A 12,316-nucleotide genomic window follows, 5' to 3' on the forward strand; every position below is an offset into this window, starting at 1 on the left:
GCGTCAACAAAAATGCGTACCCGTGGTCAGGAATCGAACCCTGGCTTTCTGCGTGGAAGGAGAGCGCGATAACCATTAGGCCACGGCCGCGCTTTTTTTTTTCTTCTTTATTACATGGAAGTTATAGAACAAGAGAGCACATCAGCCAAAAAGCATTCAAACAGGCAAACGAGCATAGTAATATACAGGTAAAGATGAAATGCTATTTACAGAGAGGATTCAATCCACAGCCAACAATAGGCCTCTTTCACGCTGATGTCTTGATTAGATTATTATACAAAACTTAACAATTGATATCAATTCTTTCAAAACCTATTGACGCACAGAACGCATCCAAAGTCCTTAGTATCCCAGTACTATATACATATATAACTGTTGGTTGACAATGGGCAAACAAGCAAAATCTTCAAAAATCTGGTAGACCTATGCAGGCGTCTAACAGTGGAAACCAATCAGGCTGGGATGGCTGTGCCACGTAAACACTGCGCAGCTGAGTCATATTCTCCACAAAAATAGATTTTGTGGTGCGTGGTGTTTCCGCGTTTCTATCTATCATTCTACATCTCCACAAACTGTGGAGGCCTAAACTTACAAATATGTCGTAAGGAACACCTTCCCCTTTTGAGAATGGAAGGAAACGAATAGTTTGATCAGTGATGTCGAGGTCTTTCTTTAGTGTTCGTTGAAGCACATCCCAGAAAAAAAGGCGTCATTACAGTAAATGAAGCAGTGCTCTATGGTTTCTGGCTTATTGCATAGCATACAGTTAACCGTCCACGGCACAAATATCCCTCTACTATGAAGCCAAGTTTTAACGGGCAAGGTCGAAGTGTTCAGTTTGAAAAAGAACGACTTGGTTGATGGTAGAACAGACATCTTCTTTACTCTGTAAAGGACATCATCTTGGGGATCGACAGGAAAGTAACTTCGGTAAAGCCGGAGAGGAAAAATGCTTTCGATTATCGCTGCTGATAGTTTCTTGCGTGTTACATTAAATAAAAATTCTAATGAGAAACGTGTCTTCAAGAATTCAATCGTGTCCACTACATCTTTTAGGAAGCCCCAAGGTCTTCCCTGAAAGGAATCATCACTGGATACAATTAAATAATTTAAACTTGTGGCCAGTCGTAACTGAAGAACGGTTTTGAGGAAGGGAAGGTCGGCATTCTTAAAGAAAAAAAGCCGGGATACTAATCGCCGAACAAATAGATGACACAGACCTAGTCCCCCTGCCTCCTGGGGAAGGAAGAGGTTTTCCCTTTGAGAGGCTTCCACGACGAACGCCAAATAAATGTCGCAAAAATTCTATGAAATTTTTGAATGTTTTTACGCGCACAATGCATCACCTGAAGTACATACATTAGCTTAGACAATAGGAACACATTGCACACGCTTGCCCTGGTGAACATGGACATGTCACGTCCTTTCCATGCTTCAGCTTTCCTCCTCAACGATCGAGGTTTCCATTGACGTTCAGTATGATGAGCTACTCCTGATGTGTGAGAGTGGAACTTCTAGGTATTTCAGCGGACCACGATTCCATGCAATACCGGTAAAAAATGGGGGCGTGGTAGCCCATGAACCATACCAAAATCCATTACATTTTTCCGTGTTCATTGATTTTCCAGTAACACTACAGAAATGTTCTGTAACATGTATGGCCTCTTCCACACTCCTATCTGCACAGAAGACGGCAACGTCATCGGCATAAGCGAGTACCTTTACCTCAGCATTATTAAGTGAAAATCCTTGAATACTCTGACTTGCAAATATGCTCCGGCACAGAGGTTCCAAATATATTTATTTATTTATTTATTTTTCCCTCAAGGCCAGAGGCATTACCGAGGGGGAGAGCAAAGAAAAATACAGAAAAGGAAAACAAGCCTAGAAATAAGTTAAACACACTCAACAAATAAAAGATTAGTAATTGCAGTTTTGAAAATGTCAGAAGTGCGCGATGGTGGCAATTGCCCCGGCAAGGTGGTTCCATTCTCGTGATGTATGAGGGACGAACGATGAATGAAATGTTGTTGTGTTAGAAATTCGAATACCAACCTTGTGATTGTGATCGTTGCGAGAAGAAACGTAAAAAGGACGGGATATTAATTTATCGCGCAGGATAGAATTGTGAAAATAAATCTTATGGAATAAAGAAAGGCGAGAAATGCTACGGCGCAAGGCTAAAGGCGGCAATGATAGAGTAGCTTTCATGGCAGTCACGCTAGCCGTGTTGTGGTAGTTAGAAAGGATGAAACGAGCTGATCTCTTTTGAATCGCTTCCAGTGCAGTAATGAGGGTGAATTGTCCAGGATCCAGACAGAGGCTGCATATTCCAACCTTGGACGAATTAATGTTTTATAAAGAGTCAACTTTAGTGCAACTGGAGCTAATGAAAAATTTCGTTTAACATAACCTAACATGCGGTTAGCGTTAAAAAAACATACTGAATATGATTTCTCCATGAAAGGTCAGATGTTATATGCACGCCGAGGTATTTATAAGACGACACCGGCTCCATATAGACCTCATCAAGAAAATACTTAGGATTGTCAGAAGATTGTCGAGATACACGCATAGACTTACATTTGTTAGCGTTAAGGCTCACTGACCATAAATCACACCACTCGATGATAGTGTTAATGTCGGACTGTAGAACACTGGTGTCATGATTATCTATTATTTCACGATAAAGGACACAGTCGTCAGCAAAAAGACACATAGACGAGGAGATGTTAACCGGGAGATCGTTAATATAAATTAAAAATAGCAATGGCCCTAGAACAGATCCCTGAGGAACCCCGGAAGTAACAGATATAAGAGATGAGTTACTATTATTGACAGTAACAAACTGCGAGCGATCAGACAGAAAAGATTGAATCCATGCAAGTATATTAGGATCCAAGTTAAGCTTGGAAAGTTTCAAAATCAGTAGTTTATGAGACACTTTATCGAACGCTTTTGCAAAGTCTAGGAAAATGCAGTCTGCCTGGGATCCTCGATCTAAAATGCAATGGAGGTCATGGGTGAACGAGAGAAGCTGAGTTTCACATGAAAATGTCTTTCGAAATTCATGCTGGGAAGGGCTGAAGAAATTGTTAGACTCTAGAAAGTTGACAATGTGGGAGAAGATGACATGCTCAAGTAGTTTGCAAGGTATGCTGGTTATTGAGATTGGGCGGTAATTATGAGCAGAATGCTTGTTCCCAGCTTTGAGTATAGGTACCACCTTCCCTATCTTCCGGCCAAGAGGAAGAACGGCATCTTTGATTGACTGTTCGAACAACATAGTTAATATTATGGATGAGTAAAATTTAGTATTCTTGAGGATACTAAATTTTACTTTAACCAGCAGTGGGGTATCAAGGCGTCTATCACTTGAAAAAGAATCAATGAAAACGCGATTAAATACATTTGCGCAGACTTCGCTAGGCATACTTTCACCACTTGAAGACATTAGTGTGATTGAAAAATGGGATTTTTTGTTCATAATGTTCCAAAATTGTTTAGGGTTATTTTTCAACATTGCTGGTAAGCTGCGTGTGAAAAAATCTAATTTGGCGTCTTCAATTGCTTTTTTATACACTTCAGCAGCAGTGCGATAGCTCGACCAGCGACGTTCACATGTGCTGAATTTTGCAGCGCGAAATAAACGCTTTTTCTTATTGGAGACGCGTTTTAGGGCCCTAGTAAACCAGGGTGACTGTGAGTTTTCAAAAGCTGTTCTGAGTGGAATATGCTGATTGATAAGCATGTGTACTTTGGTCTTGTAAAGTTGCCAATTTTCTCCTACTGACCAGCTCGAGAAACCAGCTAAAAACACGTCAAAGAAAGCTTCGAGGTCATGATTAATTTTGATGAAGTCAGCTTTAGCATAATTACGAATTTGCTTTGTGAGGGTTGATGGCTTAGGCACTGCAGCTTTAACATCAAAGTGCAATATGTAATGATCACTAAGTCCTGCGAGGTGTATTATCGGGGAAACAATATCAGGATGAGTTGTAAGAACAAGATCCAAGACATTTGCTATCAATGGGGTCACTCGCGTGGGTTTCGTGACTAGCTGAGTTAAATTAAAATCTAGACACAGGGAGACAAAGTCTTTGCATTGAGAAGATAAAGTCGTTGCAACTATAGGTTCAGACCAAACAATAGAAGGATAATTAAAGTTACCCAAAAGGAAAATAGGTGAACTGGGATAACGCACCTTAATGTCATTTAATGAATCATGCAAGGCTTTAACAAATGATTTCGCGTAGAAGGGTGGTCGATAGCACACCCCTAGTATCCACTTTTGATGGTTGTTACCAAGGCATACCCAAAGAATTTCTAAATTACAGGTCGTGTTTATTCAAGAAGAACTCATGCAAGCTGCTACTGCAATTAACACTCCACCACCGCTCTTATCCACTCTGTCGTTCCTGTAAATAATACACTTTTTATTCGCGCGAAAAATCTCATCATTACGCACCTTCCCGTTTAACCGAGTTTCCGTTAAAACAATTACCTGAGCATCAGTTGAATCAATAATTGAGCGCAAGTCATCTTGTTTTTTAATGATGCTTCTAATATTTGTGTATATCACCCATACATCCGAGAAAGCTGACGCAGGCACTCTACCCCTCGCGGTCCGTTAACTCGATATCGGCTGCCGAGCCGATTCACCGCTGGGAGCCAGATTTTGCGTGGTAGATGGTATCGGAGATACGGAGGGGCCGACTTCATATACGTTGTCATTCACCGTGTCATAAGCGTAGCATATGTTATTAATATGCATTTTGTTGTGCCGTAGTTTAAACGTGTCGCCTTTTTCTTTCGCGAATTCAATAAGCCTTTTTCGCGCTTGGCGCGTTCCAATCGAGCAGTCCTCGCTCACAGAAATGCGGTCAGCCTTAAGCATTAACCTTCGTTGCAAAATTTGGTCTTTAATCTTGTAAGATGAGAACTTCACAATGACTGGGCGGCACTTTGACTGACAGAATGTTCCAATTCTATGGGCCCTGATAATCGCGTCATTCGCAACTTGAAGATTAAGCGACCGCTGAAAAATATTTAAAATTGATTCCTCCGTTTGTGACCAAGTTTCGGTTAGTCTGTCAGCCATTCCAAAGAAAACTAGGTTGTCCCGGCGTGAACGATCTTCCGCGTCGTCCAAACGCGCTCTCAGTGCTTCGTTTTCCTTCTGCATCACCTCTGCGAAGCCTCGTGCCCTGTTAACGTCTTGCTGAAGTTGAGTGATAGCCGTAGTTTTATTTTTAACATGAGTTAGGCGAGCTTTTATATCAGTTATATCCACTTTAATGGTTTCTTGGTTTTGTTTTACTTCGTTTAGTGAGGCAAGGATTCCTGATTGAGCTTGGTCAATTCTAAACGAGCGCTCACATTTGGACTTTCAACATTTGGTGCATTTCGTTAAACTGCTTAAGCTGTACATCACTCATCGGGCCGGGGTTAGACTCCACGTCTCCAGAAACCATGAGAAGAAGGCCAACTACGTCAACACATTCGCAAATAGTTGTACAAAGCACTTGTGAGCACGGGAACAGCAGTAAACACACATTACTTGTTTTTCAAGCGTTTAACGAAGGAATTGGACCAACCTGTGCGAACAAGAAGAAGGCATGAGTTGACCGCATCATTTGGCTGGTCCCGTGCTCACTCGGGGCCATGAATTGCTTCGAGCAGTATATATCAGCGTTCACAGGGGGCGTGGCTGGCGCGGTCAGAGGCGATGACGTTGTCGGTGTCGCTACCCAAGTTCCATCAAAGATTGGGTTGAAGTTCCGTAGAAGTGTCCCCGCAGATTGGTCGCACGGTTCACATGCCGGCGCGTATTCCCTCGGCCATTCGAGTGACCGTACTCCAAAGCCGTGCAGGAGCGACCGGGAAGGGACTCGTGAGATGTCAACTGAAGGGAAACCGCAATCTATGCAAACAAGAAGAAGGCATGAGTTGACCGCATCGTTTGGCTGGTCCCGTGCTCACTCGGGGCCATGAATTGCTTCGAGCAGTATATATCAGCGTTCACAGGGGGCGTGGCTGGCGCGGTCAGACGCGATGACGTTGTCGGTGTCGCTACCCAAATTCCATCAAAGATTGGGTTGAAGTTCCGTAGAAGTATCCCCGGCAGATTGGTCGCACTGTTCACATGCCGGCGCGTATTCCCTCGGCCATTCGAGTGACCGTACTCCAAAGCCGTGCAGCAGCGACCGGGAAGGGACTCGTGGGGCGTCAACTGAAGGGAAACCGCAATCTGTGCAAACAAGAAGAAGGCATGAGTTGACCGCATCGTTTGGCTGGTCTCGTGCTCACTCACTATGGTGAAGAGAAGAGGCGATAATGGACAGCCTTGGCGAACGGAAGCTTTTATGTGTATTTTATCGGTAAGCATGTTGTTCACAATCAATCTTCTACTGCTATTATGATAACATAAGTTAATACCTTCGGACACTGTTTCCCCTACGTTGATGTGGCGTATGAGTGCAAACAAAAATGCGTGGCTCACACGATCGAAGGCTTTTGTCAAGTCAATTTGTGTCAAAGCAACTTGTGTGTTACTGTCAGAGGCACACTCAAGAACCGAGCGCGCAACGTGGATATTGGTTTGAATATTTCTTCCTTTTATACCACATGTTTGGTGCTCACCAATAAGGTCTTCGATTGCTAGCTGGAGTCTGTCATTCAATATTTTAGCAAAGATCTTGTAATCTACATTGCAAAGTGATATTGGCCTATAATTTTCAAATTTTTTCCTCTGTTCTACGTCTTCCGTCTTGGGTATTATGACAGTATGGAAGTCGTAAAAGGATGTAGAAAGCGTCTTCCATTGGTAGGAGTCATGAAAAACGTTAAGTAACACTTGACTAAGTTTGTCTCGGTATTTCTTGTAAAACTCTCCGCTAAGCCCATCGGGTCCTGGTGTTTTGCCATTTTGTAGAAAGTCGATTCCGGCCTTGACTTCATCTAAAGTTATAGGGCCTTCTATGATATTTTTATTGTCTTCACTAAGTGCAGGCATCAATGATAACAAGTTATCTACATACTTTGCATTGCCGGTGTGAATAGCCTTGCCAAAAATGCTTACGTAGTAGTTTTCAAATGCTTTAACAATCAAGGTTGGCTTCTTGATAGTTATGCCTTCTTGATCTATTTCTAATATTTCTTTCGATAGGGCATATCGCCTCTCATCATCCAGGGATCGTTTGGTGGGTTGCTCGCCAAGCAAAAACTTTTTCGTGCGAGAACGTATTACAGCTCCCCGATATCTTTCTGCCTCGAATTTTTGAAGCTGTGCTTTGGTGACATTGATGTCGTCGTTGTAAAAACCGGAATTAATGCTTTCCATCTCATGGAATAACGAAAGAGTTTTATAGAGTTCGCGCTGTTCCTGTTTGTTTTCGTAAGATATTGCTGTAGAGCGTTCAATTGCCAAGTTTTTTACTTCTTGCTTAAAACCGTCCCATATTGCAAAAATAGGCATATTACTATTTTTAAGGCTCTCTGACAGAATTATTGAAACTCCTTTTGAAAACTTCTCATCCTTTAAAAGCTTAACATTAAGTTTCCAGAATTCCCATTTGGGCCGAAAAACACGCTGAGTTTTGGTCCCGAAGCTAACAGAAACTAAACAATGGTAAGAAAAGAACACTGGTTTAACGCTATAGTTCCTCATTAAATTAAATGCATCGCCTGACACATATATTCTATCAAGACGAGCGTGTGAAACACCTTGAAAGTAAGTAAAGCGTATTGATTGGTCTTTCCGACATGCCACATCTACAAGGTTGCGCTCCTGTAGTATGTCAATCAGTAACGCAGAGCTTTTGTCATACCGTGTCTGCTGTAGCGCACGGTCTTCTGCGCTACAGACACAATTAAAATCTCCCATTAGTACAACTGTTTTGTCGGTGTTCAGAAAATGAGCTAGAAACTGGAAGTAAGAGGTCCTTCCATTCACCGAATTAGGAGCATATATACAAATAAAACGCCAGTTGATCTGTCTTAAAGAAAGGTCACATAAAATGAGACGCCCTTCCTGGTCTCTGGTCAAGGAAACAGACGAATACCCAAGCTTTTTACGAAGAAACAGAAAACAACCGGCAGAAAGGCCTACTGCTTGACTCACACATATTTCGAAGTCCTTCCGAAAAGGCTATAAAGCCTCTGCCACGTCTTCATCTGATGACAATTTCGTTTCTTGTATTGCGGCTATATCAACATGCTCGTGATTCAAGAGCCTTAAAAGTTGGTACTGTTTCCTTTTAGACCTTAAGCCCCTTACATTTAACGTTAAAAAATGCAAAGGCAGGGCGGATTTTATGATTGGCATTAGGGTGAACTAAAGCCCCTCATGACCATCTTCAAGCGTCTTATGGCTACTTTGTTTTCGATACAGCTGGTGTCTGGTTCCTACCTGTTTTCTTTCTTTTCTCGATTTTGCAACAGCCCCTTCATCAGCTACAACAGTGTCAGACTAATAGCCGAGTCCTTCTGAAAGATCTTGCGGCTTCAGCGCGTCTGCCTCCAACCCGATGGTCGTTGGTGCTACCTCAAAGGTGGTGGTGGTGTCGTCTCCACTTGCTGTAGCATCCTCCCCGACGACCGTGGTTGTGGACGAGTTGTCGTCATCATCGTCTGGTGGGGGGTATGGTTCAGGGAGGAGTTCTGGATCGTTTTCCGTGGTTTGGGGGTCGGTCACTGCTGCTGGAAGGTCAACTTCGGCTTGGCTCTTAAAAGCTTCTGCGGGTGGTGTGTGCCCGGAAGCATCGGCAACCTCCGAGACATCCATCAAGAGCTCAGAGCGTTCCTCTTTGTCCTGGGATATCGTTCCGCGAAGCTTGCTTGCATAAGTTGTGACGCAGTCGTCTGCGGTGTGTCCGTAGCGTTTACATTCCGAGCAGCACGGTGTTCTGCACTGTCGGCGGACGTGTCCTACCCTGTTGCACTTGAGGCACAAGGGAGGTCTTCCTGAAATAAGGATGAGCGATTGACATCCATACACTTTAAGTAGGAATGGAATTCTCTCTGTGGTGATTCCTTCATGCAGGGTAATGTTAACTTCCCTGTTGAGGGTGGCCATGTGCTCCATGCCGGGGAACCGCCACTTCTCTCGGCTGATGTTGCGGACTGTGCCGTAAGGCGCCAGAGCTTCGATAATACGCCTATCTTCGAGGTAGTCCGGAAGCCAAATATGCTTGATCTTGAGGTCCCGGGTGTCCGGGTCAAGGACAAGGCACTTCTTGCCTTTAACGACCAACTCACCACGACTGCAAAGCTTTTCTTTGGCGAGGGCGTTGACGCAGGTCACCATCCACACATGACTCATCTGAAATTGTCCGGTGACTTTGACATCTTGCAGGTCGATAACATCTTTGATGGCGTCTCGAAAGTCCGGGGCCGTGTATGGCCTAGCAGTAAGATCGGCGTGGAGAAATACGGAGTTGAGGACGTGGAAGTATGAACTTATATTCGTTGGAGACGACATCCGAAGACTTAGAAATAACTCGACCAGTGGCCGATGCGGTGTTTCCACCAGAGAGCATTTTTCCACGCCCGTTCGCAACGGCGTCTTCTTCTTCCTCACGCCACGGCCGCGCTGCCTACTTGGTCAGCTGCGCCCGCGGCATTATTTCCCCTTTTAAAAAGGTGCATCGTCCCGATGCAGCACGAAACGAAGCAACAAATCCACAACAAAAGGACTGCAGAATCGCGAGCCACAGTTCACAGTTTACAGTTCACAGTTCACTCGCCGACGAGAGTGGAAAGTTCTATCGTTCGTAATACGGCTAAAGCCGGAAGACGTGCACCACCTCGGGTCGCGGATGACGCCTTGTTGATGGTCGTTCAGATCTCCGAGGCGTCGGATGATCTTGTAAGGCCCAAAGTAGCGCTTCAGCAGTTTTTCGCTGAAACCGCGGCGACGAATCGGCGTCCACACCCAAACTCTGTCTCCGGACTGGAAGTGGACGGCGCGGCGACAAAGATTGTACCGGCGAGCGTCGCCACGCTGTTGACCGTGGATTCAAAGGCGGGCTAGTTGGCGTGCCTCTTCTGCTCTCTGACTGACCGCATGGGCATCGTCGCATCCGTCATCCACTGGCTTATAGAGCAGCATCGCGTCCAGCATGGTCGCCACTTTTCTGCCATGCACCAGCTCGAATGGTGTAAACCCGATTGTTTCTTGAGATGGTGTTGTAGGCGAACATAACGTAGGGTAATACCTCTTGCCACGTCTTGTGCTCTACTTCGACGCACATGGAGATCATGTCGGCGATCGTCTTGTTGAGCCGTTCCGTTAGCCCGTTGGTCTGCGGATGGTACGCGGTGGTCCGACAATGGCTGGTGTGGCTGAACCGAAAGATCTCTTGCGCGAGCTGAGCCAAGAACGATGATCCTCGGTCGGTTATCAAGACCTCGGGGGGCACCATGTCGAAGGAGAATAGATTCGACGAAAAACTTGGCGACTTCCGCCGCTGTTCCCGACGGAAGGGCTTTCGTTTCTGCGTACCGCATGAGATAATCTGTGGCGACGATTATCCAACGGTTCCCCAAGGTTGACGGCGGAAAAGGACCAAGTAGATCCATTCCGATCTGCTGGAACGGTGCAGTTGGTGGAGGAATTGATTGCAGGAGACCTGCCGGCTTTGTCGGCAGTTTCTTGCGTCGCTGGCACTCGTGACAAGATCGGGTGTACACATGGACGGTATTGGGGAGCTTGGGGCAGTAATACTTTTCGCAAATGCGGGCCAGCGTCTGACTGTAATGCCGCATTCACACTGGAAGCGGATCTGCGTTCACGAAGCGGTTGCGGACGCGGTTCGCGAGAGACCCCGCTCAGACACACCGAGAGGCGGTTGACGGTTTCTCGGCGATCACGCGTGATCTTTTGAGACTTGCGTTTGGCAACCCTGTTTTAAAATCCACAATCCACTTTAATCGACGTTCTAAAGCCAAAATATTGCTATTTTTGCACTCAGAAGATTTTTCTCCGGGACGTTCGCACGCATCACGTGTTCAGGCAGCGAAAAAAGAAGCCTGGACCCGTGAACCTTGCCTGTGATTGCCTCGACTTCGCTCACAAGCAAAGCCCAGCTAGACGTGCCTTGCTGACCCAGAACAAAATGCCCCCTACCTTTTCTTCGAAGTGGACCCTTCCCTCATGAATAGCTGGCCTTGTTTTCGGGATAGAGGGCCAGTTTCCCCCCCTCATTCGCTCTTATCATTTTCGAAGCTGTGAGAGGTGGGGTGGACCGTGGTGCGTGGGAATGTGTCCGGTGCTAGCCGGTCGTCGCTTCGTTGGTGGCGGACTCTCCTCTCGTCACTCGCCCGTCGATCGAGTCTACTATTTGTTTGATATTAAGCTCAAATAAACGCCGTATGAATTACCTCTGCATTGTCTGGTACGTACACTTTATTCCTTGGGTAGGTTTCCTTTATTTCTTTTGTTAGTGCTAAACGTTACAGGTCGAGCTAGCGCAGGTACCCTGCCCGCTCCGCGGTAGTGCGTGCGTTGGTTACGCAATCAGGCTCATGACGTCTCTATCGGCCTTCGCGGTGGTCATGCACGGTGTAGAAAGCATTGAAAAGTTCACGCGACTATCTTAGTGGGTACAAAAGCTGACATTTCGGTCGATCGGGGGCGAGTTCCGACGTTCCACGGGCAGAGACTAACAAGGCAGCGAGCTTCGCGCTGTGGCACCCGGAATAATAAACAAACTCTTACCCGAACCCAATCACCGGTGCGGAGCGCGTTAAGATTACGAGTGAACTCTTTTCGCGGCGGATTAAAGTGACGGACGTGGACATCGCGTTTCTCCGGTGATTTGTCTGCTGTTACGCTAGGACTACAGCGCCTTGTACGCCCCACCAGCGACAGGTGCCATCTTATTTCGAAAGTCACTGACGTCACGTCAGCGTCGCGTTGTGATTGGTTGCCGGTTTGCGGTGGGTGAAAGCGGTTGGGAGAAATCGGTCCCGAAGCGGTTGGCAAAAACGCGCTCCAACCGCTCGATCCTAGCCGCTTCGCGGTTCAGAACGCGCGGATCCGCTTCGCGTTTCCGGATCCGCTTCCAGTGTGAACTCGCCATAACCGAGGTGTCCGGACGTCGGGTCGTCGTGGCAGGATTGAAAGATCTCCCCTCAAAGGTCGGTCGGGATTCCCAGCAGCCACGGCGAGTTGTTGTCCCCGAAGTTCTCTTTGTAGAGTACACCTTGTCGAATGACGACCCAGGCAGCACCGAGTTCTGGGCCAAAACTTGGCTTGCGTCTGGCAGTTTAGGGCATTAAAAAGCCCAAAGAAGCCAAAGTAGTGCCAAACCTG

General features: G+C 46.0%; 1 pseudogene; it reads right to left on the reverse strand.

Annotated features, from left to right (window-relative positions):
* Positions 1-8,335: 8,335 nt before the first annotated feature.
* LOC121836033 lies at positions 8,336-9,436 on the reverse strand (annotated as a pseudogene).
* Between the last annotated feature and the right edge of the window lie 2,880 nt (positions 9,437-12,316).

Source organism: Ixodes scapularis, unplaced genomic scaffold, assembly GCF_016920785.2.
Source record: "Ixodes scapularis isolate PalLabHiFi unplaced genomic scaffold, ASM1692078v2 PGA_scaffold1__304_contigs__length_218370807, whole genome shotgun sequence".
NCBI classification, from domain to species: Eukaryota; Metazoa; Arthropoda; class Arachnida; order Ixodida; family Ixodidae; genus Ixodes; species Ixodes scapularis.